Source organism: Lonchura striata, chromosome Z, assembly GCF_050655825.1.
Source record: "Lonchura striata isolate lonStrDom1 chromosome Z, ASM5065582v1, whole genome shotgun sequence".
NCBI lineage: Eukaryota > Metazoa > Chordata > Aves > Passeriformes > Estrildidae > Lonchura > Lonchura striata.
Genome location: NC_140740.1, coordinates 68,358,183 through 68,374,734, shown reverse-complemented (window position 1 = coordinate 68,374,734; position 16,552 = coordinate 68,358,183). Strand labels below are relative to the sequence as shown.

Here is a 16,552-nt window from a genome sequence, read left to right as displayed (position 1 = left end):
TACTTGCAGAGTGGTGTCAAGGGATAGCCATTTAGCAGGTTATTTTCCTCATATTTTATGTTTTCTTAACAGCATTCAATTAAGCAGATAAGTTAGACATACAAGTAAATTACTGCAGGAGCTCAATATCTATTGAGGAAGTCACTCAAAGATTGAAAAGGGTTCAGAAGATGAGGATGTTCTGACAGAGCAGATAGTACAGAAGTTAAGGACAAAAAGCACACAAAGTGGAGAGGCTGTATTGAACATTGCATTAATCACAAACAACAAGCTATTGTGGTGAAGGGGAGGAGGACAAGGGGAGTAATAGCCTTCAGTTTCTTCCCCATTGAAGAAGTATTATACTACCTGTACAAATGTGCCAACTCCAAGTAGTGAAGACAATCAATTTCCCTATCTTATGCATTAAACTCTTCAACAGAACTAAGAACTTTCAAAGCAGTATCAAGGTGTTGTCCCAGCAGGTAGAAAATGCATCTAGATATACCCACAGAAATCTTCAGAATAATGAAACCAAGCAAAACAGATGATAACCCTTACTGCATCAATTGGACAGAAACTTAAAAGGAAAGTATATAATAAATGAAATTGTTTTCAGCTTTCAGTGTGATTTGGGCTGGAAAAATAAATCATTGATTTTGAAACACTCAGTTTATTCCTATCCTGACAGTCTTGGTTCAGCTAAATAGATTTATGTCCCAGTTGTATCTATGAATTCTCTCACAGGAATATAACTAATATCTTTATGAATGCTATAGCATTATTCTGGTGTGAACAACTCCAAGACATCACAGTTCTGTTGAGACTTTTTTCAGTTTCAGAAGCTTAGGAAGGATACTTCACTTCATGAACATGATCATTAGTGAAAATGATCTAAAAGATATCCTAAGAATATTTTCCTTTTCTTTACAAGTCTATGGTTTGTAATAGAAAATACTTCAATAGTAATCCTTTTTGTAATGAGTATTTGGGGCTCAGATAATCTTATCAATGAAGTCTCTGGGTTATTTTAGAATTTTAAAAAACACTCAGGTCCATTTATCAGGTATAACATCTGCTTGAACTTATCACATGCAACAATTAAACTAGTTGTTTCAATTTTACACAACTGAAGGCACTGTTTTGATCTCATTTTCATTTCCAGCTAGCTGTATTTCCTTTGAAGCTGATGATTGAGCTACAAATACACAGCTGGTCTTTGTTCTTTATTTCCCAATATATGCAGATTAGCTGGAACTAATAGCTATAGTTCTGGCTAGGCTTCTGGTCTACTGCTGGAAGTTGGGAGATCATGTACAAATTGTCCAAATGCTCAAATCTCACACCCAAAAATCTTTCAGTCCAAGGAACCCAGCAGAGCAATCACTGTAATCACTACCACTCCATTTTCCTGTCTTCTGTAATTGTAAACCTAAAGTAAATGAAAGGTTTGATTATGCTGGCAAGTATAAAGATTGATAATGGGGCATCTGTTTTCTTGCTTTCAAGTTATTTATGTTTTTATTTAAAACTGATGAATATTTGTTACATTGGTGCTCATGGGCACTCTATTCCCCCTTCCTCGGGACCCTGTGACTCTGATCAAGATAACCCTGGACCCCCCTTCCTGCCCTGACAGTGTTGGCAGAGAGCCAGGGAAGCCCACCCTGTCCAAAGTCTATATAGACCCCTGACATTTCCTGTTCTTCCTCTTTTGCCCCGCTCTCCCCTTGGACACCACAGAATAAAAAGCTGAACCAACGTATTTCGGGGTAAGAGCCTCTTTTGGAAATCTTTGCCATCTCCTGATATTCCTCCCATCACAGCCTCACATCTCTGGGCTAGGCTGATAATTTAGGGGGCTGAGAGGAGGGGAAACATCAAATATTAACACATAAAAGAATGATACATAATATAATAATGAATAATGCATGATGTAACTTTAGTTAATTTCATTTGCAAATTAATGTTTTTAAAATTCTTTTACTGAGAAAAGTCAAAATATATAATGAATATTATATTTCTTATACTCCTTGTAGTAAACCCATTCAGTCAAATATTTTTCACATTGAGAATTGGATGAAATAACTTCTCAAAACTCTCTTGGCAGGTGTCACCATCCACTCCCATTGAACTTGAAAGCTTTCCCATCAGTTTGTATGGAATCAGTTGGAGAAAATTAGTTGCTTATCTATTTTATACAGCTTTCACTGGTCTAACTAGAAGCACTCTTCAAAAAGATATATTTCTATTGACTAGTTTGTATATATCAAATAAATTCAAACATTTTATCATTTTCCATAGTTTACTTAAACTTTGCATATTGAGTTTTATTCAAAAAGTTATTTTAGCTTGTATAATAACAGACAAAAATGATACGTATGTATGTATATATGTATTGATATGTATGTCTGAGGCAGTGTTATGTTTTGAATATGAGCATGTAGGTTCTTGACTTTATACATAAAAACTTACATGTGAATTGTGTTCTCATAACACATTTAATTCATGTTAGAAACTGGCAGATGGGCACTTATATTTTCATGTGAAGCTTTCAGCATCTATCCACTAATAAAGATTGACAAGAAGGAAACCAAATTCCTCTTTTTTCATCCCAAATAAAATTGCACCTAGCCTCTTATAACAAAAAGGCTTGCAAACAATCACTTTTCTAAGTAAATCCAATGCACAGCTACAATTTGGGAAAAAAATAATACCTACTGAATAGGAAAGCAACCAACCTGAACTTCTGCACTTAAGAATCTGACATTACTGCAATTTGTCAAAGACATTATTTCTGACTAAAAACAAAATAAATCACAACTACCAAAGATAAAAATTTGAAATTAATTAAATTTTAAAATTTAAAATAATTTATATACTAGAATAAAATATATATCCAAATGCAAGTCCTACAGTCTCTGTGTGGTACTATTTAACTACATGGTGACTTTAATGTGCTAGAAACTTTTATTCCCTTTGAGATAGCAACTAATCAAAAAATTGCTTTCATATATAAAAGAAAACCTGAATAACAATTTTCTACTAGTAAAACAAAGCTTTTATAAAGAATGCCTCAGAAAAGGGTAAGCAAAATAGAATCACCTAAGTCTATTAGAACAATATGAATGTGTGCCTTCTTTGAAGAAGGCTATAGATTCCCACTTCTTCATGTCAATAAGCATCTATAGTGAACTGTGAAGCTCTTTTGACTAACATGAGCTAAACTACTGTTCTGGAATAATAAAATAAATCAACTACTTTCACAATTTTTTAGAAGCAGAGAATGTGTTATGGCAGCACCTGTTGAATCCCTGAAACTCTTTCCTTTGTAAGAGATACTCATCAGCTGAATATCCTGATTATTTTGGGGGGTTTTGTGGTTGGGTTTTTTGGTTTGGTTTTTGTTTGTTTCAGGTTTTAGCTTTAGTGCACATGAGTTATCCATGAGATACTTCAGCAGATGCATGTTAAATTTCACCATAAACAATATTATGAAATAAAGGACAGACATTTTAATTCCAGATGAGTGATCACTGAAGCCATTATGGTGCTTATCAGACTAACCTCAGGTGTTTAGTAGTCATTTCCTTTATAAGCCCTATATGTGTATTAGTTTTATCCCACTTTTTGACTAGTTTTTGCTGACTTTTATTGTTTTGTTAGTTGATATTCTCAGGAAAAGACTTATTCTGTCTTTAAACAGCATTCACTGTTTAAAATCAGTTAACTGTGGTCATGTTCAATTCCCTACCTCTGTAGCTTTTCAAGCTCTTTAACTTCCACAAGCTGTTGCAATTTTTAGAAGAAACAAATCAGGGAACATGAAACCTCAGTTTTGTAGAATTATTGGTAAATATTGCTTTTAATGGAGCTTGGTTTACAGTAACTAAAAGCTTAATATAGCTGTATAAATAACTGATTCATCATGTCTTAGTCTTAAGTTCTTTTTGGGTTAGGTTTTTTTAATTCTCATTTGCATTTTAATTTATGGTGAAGTTCAAACTCACACTAGAATTTTGGAAATTTAATTCCCTCTTGAATTATCCTATTTCTAAAGATACTGTGGTTATTTTAATAGCTTTGCTTGTTACTGTGAACCAAACCCTCTTTCTTGTCTTTTTTAAATGTCCCAAAGCATAGTTCAAAACAAAATAAAAGAACATTTGGTTTGTTATTATAGGGGAATGGAAAAAATCTTCCTGACTAGAATTAGCATTCCTGTAAATAGTATTTTTTAATGCAAATACTGCTAGAACCTGTACTGTCTGTACTTGTGCTGCTAAACAATATTAGGAGGAGCATTATGCATGAAAGACATACAGTTTTATGCTCTAGAATACCCACAAACTAGCAAGGCATTCTCCATAATTTACTTTTATGAGTTTCAATTTCAAATTAATTTTACAAACTTAATGGTTTGGGAAATTATTATGGGAAACAATAATTTAGGGTTGACCCTTTTTGAGCTACCTGTTACTTGATTGGTTTAGCTAGCAATGTCTTTAATTGAATTTGTCAGCAACAAAAATATGTGTGCTAACAGCTGCTGACTTAAATTTTATAATTATTGTTATTACCTTAGATGAAAATTTAAGCAGGCAAAAAAAAAAAAAAAAAGAAGGTGACCTACAGTAGCACAGAGTAAATGTCTCAACGAAAAAGTTTTAATACTCATTGCTTCTTTAGAAATGTATTTCTGCATCAGACCAAACTGTGACAAATATTTTTCATTTAGTGAAAAAAAAAATCACAAGCTATATATGAGATGATGTGGGTAAAAAATCATTATATGTATGTTATTTCCTTAGCCAAATCTTCATATCATCACAGAAAATACTTCAAAGATCAGCCTTGAGTTCTAAAATCTTAGCTCTTGCTTACTGTTTCAGAAACGTTTTTTGCAAGGTGCTGCACATGGGTATGGTCAATCTCTAGTACCAATAAAGCCTGGGGGAGTGAGCAGATTGAGAGCAGCTCTACTGAGGACGACTTGGAGGTTCTGTTGGATGAGAAATGACCTTGTAGCCCATTTCTGGTCTGTATCAAAAGTGGCATGGCAGAAGGCTAAGGGAGGTTATTTGATTCTCTCCCTGTACTCTGCCTTGTGAGACCCCACCTGGAGTGCTGCACTCAGGCCTAGAGTCCCTGGCACAAGAAGGACATGGACTTGGAGTGAGCCGAGAAGGAGGCCACTAAGATGACCAGAGAATGGAGCACTTCTGTAAGGACAGAGAGAACTGAAATTGTTCAGCCTAGAAAAGGGAAGGCTTTGCAGTAATCTAATTGAAGCCTTCCAGAACCTGAAGGGAACCTATGAGGAAGAGGTAGAGAAACTATTTACAACACCATGTAGTCAGAGGCACTGGAACTTGGACCCCAGAGAAGTTGTGGATGCCCATTTCTGGAAGTGTTCACAGCCAGGTTGGACGGAATTTAAGAAAAATGGTCTACTGAAATGCGTCCCTCCCCATGGCAGGGAGTTGGAACTAGATGACATTTAGGGTCCCTTCTAACCCAAACCACTCTATGATTCTATGAAATACAGATCTCTTTGTACAATAAATTATAGGACTAACATCAATACCAAAGCAACCAGACAGCTGAATTTGTATATACATTATATCAAAAAATGAAATCTATTTCCAGATAACAAAGTTCCCATCTCTAAATATTTAAAAAATAATTTGGCATTGATTTTTGAGGAAGGAGTTCTAGGGGTTTGTTTGTCTGCTTATTTTTAAATTATATCTTTGTCATTAAGTCATGTTGCAAAGAGAGGAATCATGAAATGTATTCTAGTCTGAAACAATTTTTGGAGAATAAAACAGCAATTCCTTCAAATGCACTATTTTTTTCATCCCATCAGATAAACTTTTTCATACTTTCTTTTTAATGGTGTTTTGCCTAATTTCCTGCAATAGAAGTTAAGGAAATTTTATGTTATTTCTAAACAAAAAAAATGCTTGAGGAAACATGACATTCACCAAGGGAATTGAACGCATTTGAAATTCTCTCTAACTCCAACTCACATACCAAAATGAATTCAGCATCAGGCCTTCTGATTTTCATAGGTGTGATTCTTTTTCCTAGATTGTCATTACTGCAGCTCTTCCCTTTGTAACCTAATGTATAGCTTGAATCTGGTTATTGAGACATAAAAGGACTGTACAGTATTGGGAAAAATCTATGTTTACTGTATTTGGATAATATGGGACTTATCAGATGCTTTAAATTAGAGTAATTAATTCAACAAATCTGTCTCATGGCTCCACTAGTCCATATGAATGAATTATATGAAGAGGTACACAATGACAAAACTTTTATGAGCAGAACTCTCTATTCAAAGTCATTCTTCTCTCATATTTCTGGAGTTATAAATCTTGTATTTTGTTTAATATATTGCAACAAATTAGGTAAACACATTTCAACCAATACCAAAAGTTCTGTTGTATTCCAGTTTTAGAACTGTCACCATTATTGCTCACCTATCTTTAAGCAATTTCTCCTAATTTGAGAACATCCTCTTTCAGTGACATAGGGTTATGTGCTATTGCCTATAAAAGAAAAGTTTATGTATAAAAGGCATTTTTTTTATAAGCATACAAAGCTTCTTGATTTGGGTGGGCTTTTTTGTTTGTTTGGGTTTTTAGGGGTTTTTAAATTTGTTTGGTTGGTTAGTTTGGTCTGGTTTTGGTTTTGCTTTTGCTTTCTTTGTCTGTTTTGCATTTTGAGAGAACACCATATCTGACAAGATGCTGTGCTTCTCATGGACAAAAGAAATTTATGAAAGATTTTAAGGCATGAGTAATCACAAAAAAACAAATATAGAAAAACAGTAGAAATGTGATCCTGTAAATAGAAAATGCAAATAATAATACTCCAAGTAAAAAGTTGATGTCAGTGTATTCTTTGCAACTATTCAGAAATTTAAAAGGTTTTAAGGAAATTAAAAATTAAAAGTCATATTTTTCTGATATATTGGAATAGTGCATCTTGTATTGGAGTAACTATAATAAAACATTTTATAATCTACAGGTATTTTCAAAAATCAATTTCTACCAGTAATAGTTGTATAATGAAAATGTGCAAACTGTAGATTTTAAAAACCTGTGCAGGTAGCCAGGTGTTGTGATGGCATAACATCAACCTGTTAGGAGCTTGCTTTGTACTATGACTATGAATTTCTTAATACAAGTCATGTAGAACATCATAGGGACATAATTTAAATCCTTTCTATATGATATATGTTCCTTATCAGAAATATATTTCCATTCACCTGTAAAGATGAAAGTGTGTGAAGACAAACACTTTGAATAAATTACTTTTCCCAACTATTCTTCCCCCAAAATAAGTAAAAATAGAAAAATCAACTGTTTATGATTTCTGGTACAACATCAGTATGGTGTTGTCAGAGGATTCATATGCAACAGCAACCTCCTTATTTTTAAGCAGTAAAAAGGCATTTTTATACTTCCAAGATGTCATCCATATTATTATAGGAAATCAGGAGTATAATAATGAATTCAACAAAAGAAACTAAGTAAAGTTGTTTATAACATCAAAGCATGTTGAAAGCACAGAGCAAGCAGACAAAGAACAGTAAAGCATTTTTGCCTTTCTGGAATCTTGAATATCAAGTCAATTGTAAAGATATTATGTACAGATTTTTCATACAAGACTTCAGATAAAGGTCAGACCTGTCTTATCTATTTAACATATATGTATGTTGTCAAATATTGGGTCACTCAACATAGCTATTCATGTTTACTGAAAGACTAGTGAAAATATGAAGTCATCTTAGATTTGTTTTGAGTGATTTATAAAACAGAAAATTTCATTAAAATTATTTATTCTCTAACATAGAGTAGAATGCACAGTATTCTACATTATAATATTTCAGAATGGCATATATTATTCAGAATTGTATAGTATAATACTTAAAAAATTAAAACAAAGTTTAACATCTTCAGTACATCTTCAGAGTAGTGTTTCTGCTTTTCCATTTTTGAATGCATGCCTTTACTAAAGTGCTGCCTCAAACAGCTGGTTCAAATGTGCATGGAAAACACAGTCTAAATGATAATTCCTCTAAAAAAGTCAATTTTCTCCCAAGATCTGACCAGGATATAATAAAAAAAGAACACTGGGAAAGTAACTGCACAATCTTGCTTACTAATTCTCAACAGATGAAACGTTCCGACACGGAGCTGGGAGCAGCGGCCGATAGCCCAGAGGGCTGTACAGCCCTTCAGGAGGGCCTCGGACATGCACAGAGATGGGCACAGAAGAACTGCCTGAGATTCAACACAGACAAATGCAAGGTCCTGCACCTGGGGAAGAATAACTCTGGGCACCACAACAGACTGGGAGCTGATCTCCTGGAAAGCAGCTCCGAGGAGAAGGACCTGGGGTTCCTGGTGGACAGCAAGCTGTCCGTGAGCCAGCAGTGTGTCCTGGTGGCCAGGGAGGCCAATGGTGTCCTGGGGTGCATTGGGAAGAGCATTGCCAGCAGGTTGGGGAACATAATTCTGGCCCTCTACTGAGCCCTGGTGAGGCACATCTGGAGTGCTGTGTCCAGTTCTGGGCTCCTCAGAATAAGGGAGACATGAGAAATCCTGGAGAGGGTCCAGTGGATGATTAAGGGACTGGAGCATCTCTCATACAAGGAAAGGCTAATAAGAGTTGGGTCTGTTCAGTCTTAAAGACACAGCTGAGAGGAGACCTTGTTGATGTCTGTAAGTTTCCCAAGGGAGGGTGATAAGAGGATGGATCCAGGCTTTGCTCAGTGGTGCCAAGCAATAGGACAAAGGCAATGGGCAGAAAATCACACACAGGAAATTCCACTTGAGTATGAGGAAGAACTACTTCACTGTGTGGGTGACCATGCATTGAAAGAGATTGCCCAGAGAGACTGTGGAGACTCTCTCTCCAGGAATATCGAAGAGCCACCTGTATAAAATCCTGTGCAAGGTGCTCTATTATGCCCCTGCTTGAGAAGGAAGGTTGGATCAAATGCCCAGCTGTGGTCCTTTCCTCTCTGACCCAATATGTGATTCTGTGATTATCAAATACATGAAAATTCATAAAAATAAACTTGATTTAGAAAGACACTGATTTTACACATAGTTGCATGTAATTACTGCTACTTTCAGACAGTAAAACCCTTTTTTAATGTAAAAATTCTATGAATCTTTATGTATACAGAACTCTAACTGTGCAATAAAATCTCTCAAAACTGTACAGGATCTTAAAATGCCCTTGTGAAACAAGCAATACTTTTTCTTTAAATAATCCTAACATATAGAAAATTGATGAATATATTAACTAATTTTTGAACTCAGAATTAAACAATACATATACAATATTTACAATCAATGATTGATATCTATGTATATCACAGGTATATCAGGCTGCACTAATAATATTTATTAAAAAGCCCTGTATCTCAATAAACTGGCTTATGATAAAAGACCAAATATGTTAAAATTAGACCACATATCCTGTGCTGCAAGATCCACCTGGTTGTGAAAAGTAAAACTATAGTTGCAAAGAAGCAACATTTTATTTTTTAGTCCAATTATACTATTACAACCTCTGTTTTCTAACTCTAGATTGCCTTTTTTGACTCATCTCTGGTTAACACACATACACTGAGAAACACTCATTTGTATTGTATATTTCCTTGCACTATTATTTACTGTATATTGCATATTTGGGAGTACCAAAATACCAATGTTTTCTTGGAAAGGAAAATACAGATTAAAAATGTTTTTCCTTTCATTTTATTGAAAATCATCTGTAATAGAATAGTATGAAGAAAAGAATCAAATATTTTCAATAGAAGCCTGACTAGTTCATGAAGGTTTTGTTTATTCCAGTTTCCATCCACACAATGGGAGAACTCTGGAAGAACTAAATTACTTGAGGTACATAAAATTTTATGGACAAAAATATTTTTATTGGTAATGTATCTGTGCTGTATTGATCTTTTTTTGCAATTCTATTAGGTTGCTTTCTTAATCACTATTCCTTCATTGGAAATGACACCTTGCCTTATGTTATTATCAGTTTCAGTGAAAATATATTTATGAACAATATAGATTTTTATCAAAAAAAGGAGGTTCTTTTTTCATAATTTTCAGGTTGGTTACATGAATTTTGTGCTGATGGTAAGTTATTAAATGAACCAGAATTTTTTAGCCATAGCTACAGTATAGCCTGAGTGTGGGAGTGTTCGCGTTTTTCCAGGACCCCTCATCCATCTTTAGCCAAAAGACTCAAAACTGATTATTGACTTAAGGAGCAGATGACTCTGCATAGATGTCTCATCTTTGACCTTTCTGTTGTGATTGTGAGATGTGAACTATTGTCAAAATGCACAATTTTTTTGTAAGGTAATTCTTTATCCTCAGTATTTGAACTCATTCTATCATCACATTTCCACTAGCCAAATAGTTATCAAACTGAAAGTATGTTGAAAGTGAACAAATCTAAATTGGCTTCAGTAATATGGGCTAGAGGTTAAAGCTTGAATATATTTATTCTAGCTTGCCAAACTATTGAAATGATAGTCAGTGTTAAGAATTTTAATACACATATATTATTATTACTAATAAGAATTCCATCATGAAAGGCTTAAAAAATAACAACTACCTCCTTTAAGTCCCTGATCAAAAAACAGTAATAGCCCACATCTTATATGCCTGTACCTAGAGTTTTCATCTTTTTAATCAATTACAACAAATTTTTTCTATATTATGAAGATGCATTGTCTCCTCTTGCATGTAACTTAATTATCATAAAAGTGTAACAGACATATCTCTGTTCATCCAAGTATAAATATGGAATCTGAGACACAATTAAGTCTGAGGGACATGGTCTGTATTTCTGTATTACCAAAATTTCACCCTTAAGGGGAATATTATGTTGACATTTTCAAGGCTGGAAGTGTGCTTACCAAGCAGAGGAAAACAAATCACTGAATTTCTGTTTAAGATAAATCAATACATAGAAGAAGCAACCTATATTCAATTTTCAGCAGCCTTTTCTATGCTTATGAAGTTTTGCTAAAGTACTTTCTGTAAGAGATAGTTTGCACAATTTGAATTTACTTTTTCTCCATAACATCTGAAATGAAAATGAATGGAAGCTAAAAAATTGTATATTATTTTATATTTATGCCACAAATACAGAATTCTTAAACTAACATAAATACTAAACCACTGAAACTTTGCTGTAAATTTGTGAGGGTTTTTTTCTCCATTTTTAATTTCCCACTTTTTCCATTGCTATTAATTCCTTCAAGGAAATGTCTTACATTTGATAAAGTGACATGATTTTAGGAAATTTTATCTATTCCAGACTTACTGTCTTGAAGAAGTGGGAATCTAGCCACAGACAATCAAGAATTCCTTAACTGTGAAATATAAATATTAATAAATAGTTCACATTTATTTAAAAAAACCCTACATACTGGTGCAAGAGACTGCAGAAATAAATTAGATTTGTATTTATTAGATTTTACTTTAAGAATGTGAATTTGTTCTAAGAATGTGTTTATTAATTTGGGTAAAATACATTGTTACATTTGACCTATTTGTATTTTTACTGTAGGACACACCAACACAAGGGGATAATTTTATTACTAACAATAAAAGTAATTCATATTTTAGCTAATAAAATGAGATAAAAGGATAACCAAACAGCATATTTCAGATCACACTGTAATCACACTGTAATAGCACATTTTCAAAGGCAAGGAAAAATAAATCCTTGAAAAGGAAACTTAGTATCAAACTGGAATTTCATTGTTGGTATTCACTCCAATAAATAGACACTGCTTGTGTGACGTCACTTCTTTTAGATAACAGTGAGGTTGGTGACATTATACTTCAATGATATCATGAAGAAAAAGGCACTCAGAGGACTGATAAGAACAAATATCTGCTGGTTTAAAAGTAACAGACTATGGGTGAACTTCATATATTAAAATCAGAAATAACTTTTCTTTTTTACTTTGTAAATTCTCCTTATATCAACAACAAGAGAGCAGAGAATTAAAATCTATGCTGCATCAGTGAATCATTATTTTCATATACCAAATATATATAACCAGAGTTGTAAAACTATTCTTGTACATTGTATCTAGCTTAGCAAAACACACATGGTGTTTCATTGAAAGATGAAGATTCTTTTTCCAGCACTCAAGCTCCAACAGTAGCACAAACTTTGACTGAAAGAAAAAGAATGAGCATAGTATATTAAGGCTGAGAGATATGAGACACAATTGTCTAAAATATGACTCACAATCATTGGGCTCTTCATTATTCAAAACTTTTTTAACACCTAGAAATAAGTAACCATTTTGTCTGTTGTCTCTAGTCAGTATTTAAATAGAAAAATTAAAAAGAATCCTCTTTCAGATTAAAATTCCCAGTTAGAAAGTATTATAATTATATAGAGTTAATAGAGTGTTACTATCAACAGAATCTGTAAGATAACAGAAGCTATGATGTAATTTACTAGAACAGGAACATTGACAGGTTGCAGTGGCATCTTAAATCTACAAGCCTTCTTTGCAGTCAGAAAAAGCCTTTACAGTTTTCTCGTAATCATATGGGTGTGGATATGGAATATTCTGGGAGGAGTCTGACAAGTAGTTGAATAATCGATTACTGAAATTTGGAAATCAGACAATATCTAGCATTCCTGTGTTACTTGTGCTCTACCAAACTAATTACAAAAATTTTCCAGATTTTGGAAATTAACAAACAAAAATTACAGTTTTTTCAGATGTGTGGAAACCTACAGTTTCTGGAAAATAGGAATTGAGCATTGTAGGAATCAACTGCTCTGTTTATATGATATACAGTTAATCTGTAAATACGTAAATAATCTGATTCCTCTGTGACTCAGACTTCTTACATATCAATCACATATTTATAGTTCTGGAAATTTGCCAAGAGAGCCTGGAAGAGAAGTTTGTCAGATAAACATTTAAGGATGTTGTTATAGAAGTTAAATCTGAAATGACAATTCAGCTGATCAAAGTAATAGATCTACACCAACTTACCACCTCACCAGAATATCCTCATAGCACAGTTAACGACTGGAGGATTAAAAGTGTAAGACTCTTCAAGATTTCCCTGAAACAGAAAATCAAAGATGTTTTATTTGCTTTTCTACAGCAACACCAATAAATTCTGAAGGGTTCAAGAAACAAAAAAAGTAAATACACTGATGATAAATAAATTCTGCAAACAGTAATCATTGAAAAGCAGCAAAAGAAAGAGGAATTTATATAATAACTGTGATGTGAAACAATATAAATCATATTTATACACAATTATATTGAAATTATCTGTACTTGATTGAAGTGGTTATGAAACAATTGTGTTTCAAACACATTGTCTTAGTCATAAACACTTTCTTTCTTTGCCACTGTGCTAGACCAACCCTTTCTCAATGTTGTGTTTTGTGCAAAAATATTGTTTCATAACTGAACTTATGTTATTAGCTCTATAAATACTCCAAACATATTACTAAAACCTGCAGTACTTGCAGTAACAGTATGTCATTTGGTAAATTACCTTAGCCATTTGGAAACAGAACTGTAGTCTTTTCAATACAAAGTTATCTTTTCACAAACCTGTGACAACCTCTACCATATGGGTATCCATTCAATGCATGCATTTAGCTTTTTCTTGCTAGCAGTCAAGCTTAAGAGGTGAGCCAAATGCAAGGTCCTGCATCCTGACTGGGGAAACCCAAGCATAAGTACAGATTGGGTGGAGAACAGGTTGTGAAGAGAAGAATTTAGGGGTGTTGGTTGATCCCAGCAGATCAGTGGAGGTGATTGTCTCCCTCTACTCTGCTCTTGTGAGACCCCACTTGGAGTGCTGCATCTGAGGCTGGGGCAACCAGAAAAGAAAGATATGGGACCTGTTGGAACAAGTCCTGAAGAGAGACACTGAGCTGACCACAGGAATGGATAACCTCTTCCATTAAGAGAACTGGGGACAGAATTGGGGTAGCTAGGACAATTGGGGTAGCTCAGTCCAAAGAAAAAAAAACACTTTGGGGAGAATTTGTAGCACCTTGTAGTAGATGAAGGAGGCTTTCAAGAGGGCTGGAAATGGACTTTTGACAATGGCATGTAGAAATAGGCCAATCCTAATGTCCTTATGTTGAAGGAATGTACATTTAGGTTAGATATGAAGAAGGAATATGCTGTCCAAAGAGGTTGCGGACTCCCCATCTGTGAAAGAGTTTAAGGCCACGCTGGATAGCACTGTGTATAACTGGCCTAGTAGAAGGAGACCCAGGCAGGGGATCTGAATGTAGATCTCTATTGTGCCTTCTAGTCATAACCATTCACTGAGTCTATGATTCTGTGATCTTTGCTTTGAAATAAGGCTGGGAGAGGTCAAACTGCTCAGTCTGGAGAGAAGAAGGCTGAAAGGAAAACTCATCAATACATAAACAAATGAAGGGAAGAGGCAAAGATGCAACTGAGGTGTTTTCTTTGGTGCCCAATGACAGGACAAAAAGCAATGAGAAAAAGGAAACACAGAAAGAGTTGTATGAATATCAGCTTTTTTAACTGTAACTAAATACTGAAGCAGTTTGCCTAGAAATGACTGTGGAATATTCATCTCGGAAATACTGAAAATCTGGTTTTGGGTAATCTGGAAATACTGGTCTTGGGTAATCTGCTTTCAGTAGCTCTGCTTGAGCAGGGAGGGGGACCCAGATCCAGCCTTTAACACTGTGATACTGTAATATTTTATACACAGCACTCATGAGTTTGTGTTTTATCCACTCACTTGACAGTCTGGGATTGATAACCACCTTCCTTGTTTTATATATCTCAGTCATGTCATTCAGAAATCACAATATTCCTAAATTATTTAGGAGAGGATAAAAGTAAATAGCAATAATTGACCACCAATGATCAAGAATGTTTCACCCTAAAAACTCTCTTCCTTAAAACTATTCTATTTTTATCAAAATACAGTAACAGTTTCAGCGGTTTTGTTTTTAATTCACTGCATATGCAACATGAAGATAATTGAAAATAGGCAGGTGGAAAACTTTTGTTATAAGCAAATGTTAAGTAGTACAAAAATACAAGGGGAACATATGTTTGGAGCACTTATTTAATATGATCTTGCAGGGATTTCAAATGTGGTGAAACATGGTTGTATATGACAATGTACTCAGTCAATCATTTTTATGTCAGAAGCATTTCAATATCTGCTTTTTTTTCCACAGTCAGACTGGAAGCAGAGTGAATAGAAATACACAAATAATAATGCTGTCAGTGCTGAAGGCTTAATGACATGGTTCAAATTACCAGCTTGGATACATATTTTGTTACATTTTAACATTGCTGTGTTTATGGCAGAGATTTATTAGGCTGATACTATACATCAGTTAGTATTTTCTTTATGTCTATAAAAGCATCTGGGTTTTTTTTACTTCAGTTTGTTAACTAATCATCACATTGTAAGAATGCTGATTAAATAATATGAACTCATAAAATATGTCCTGAAAACTGGTGCACTATTCATTGTTCCTTCTTCACAAAATTGAATGAATATATAAGATTCTTTCATTCTTTTATCACTTCCCTTTGTTACTCTATACTATGTATTTTAGTTACCTGTATTACATTTGTGTGGTCCAATTATATGGACTTTCATCACTTGAAAATTATGAACCCGTTCTGTTCACTTAAAGACCATTTTCACATTCAGTACTTTCCCTTTCTATTAATAGTACTAGTTTTCATCAACTTGTGCTCAAAAACCCCCAGAAATTCCAACCACAAAACATAAAAATATTGCCTAAATATATATTTCCTAAATATATTCTTAATATTCTAAATTGTTAAGCACAATTTGTATGGAATAATTTATGATCATTTTCTTAAAGAATAAAAAACACATTCTGTGTACATTAAAAGAAAGAGGAAGAACTCAGAGTTGTACTCTGAGGAACTTCAGAACTCTGAGGAACTTCAGAGTTGTAGTAGAGGGATGGAAGTTGAGCAAGACTATCTTTTTCCGATATTTGGAGGCATGCATACCTTTCACCTCCATCTTCCCCTGCATGGTTTTTCTCTACCCACCATTCCATGGTTCTTTTCTAGTCTTACTCAATTTCTTTTGCTAGTTTTACAGTTAGGCCTCATTCAGTTTTTATCTCAGTATCAAAAATATCAGTGTATCAGCATAGCTTTGAGCTTAAGTCATAGATGATTACATCTCAAAGACAGAAAAGATAGTTTATTTAAAACTGTTTATTTAAAAGATAGAAAAAAATGAAGAGGATAGTGGGTTACATTGCTAAAAATATCAACAGAATATAATTGCTATACAGCCCCAAAGGATCAAAAAGCTTATCCCTGTTTCAAAATAAAATAATTCATAAAATGGCAGTTATTTTTTGCAAAAATACTCCTTCCCGTAAAAAATTTTTTGTGTCTCCAAAATCTTTATTCCCTGTATTTACATATAAAATATAAGAAAGCAGATGTTACGGTTTCCAAACTTTGTTTCTAAGTCTG

The 16,552-nt window shown here is 34.0% G+C and overlaps 1 protein-coding gene across 30 annotated transcripts in view; it reads right to left on the bottom strand.

The window, feature by feature from the left end:
* The window catches only part of PTPRD (protein tyrosine phosphatase receptor type D), a 1,154,377-nt gene that overhangs the window by 900,275 nt on the left and 237,550 nt on the right, over nt 1-16,552 (bottom strand). For 29 of the 30 annotated variants that reach the window (XM_085567659.1, XM_085567666.1, XM_085567665.1 and 26 more), the window contains exon 3: nt 13,055-13,127. The exons of the other annotated variant lie outside the window; for it this stretch is intronic. The gene's annotated coding sequence lies outside the window, so the exon portion shown is untranslated. The remainder of the gene's footprint in view (nt 1-13,054; nt 13,128-16,552) is intronic. 30 annotated transcript variants of the gene reach the window in all.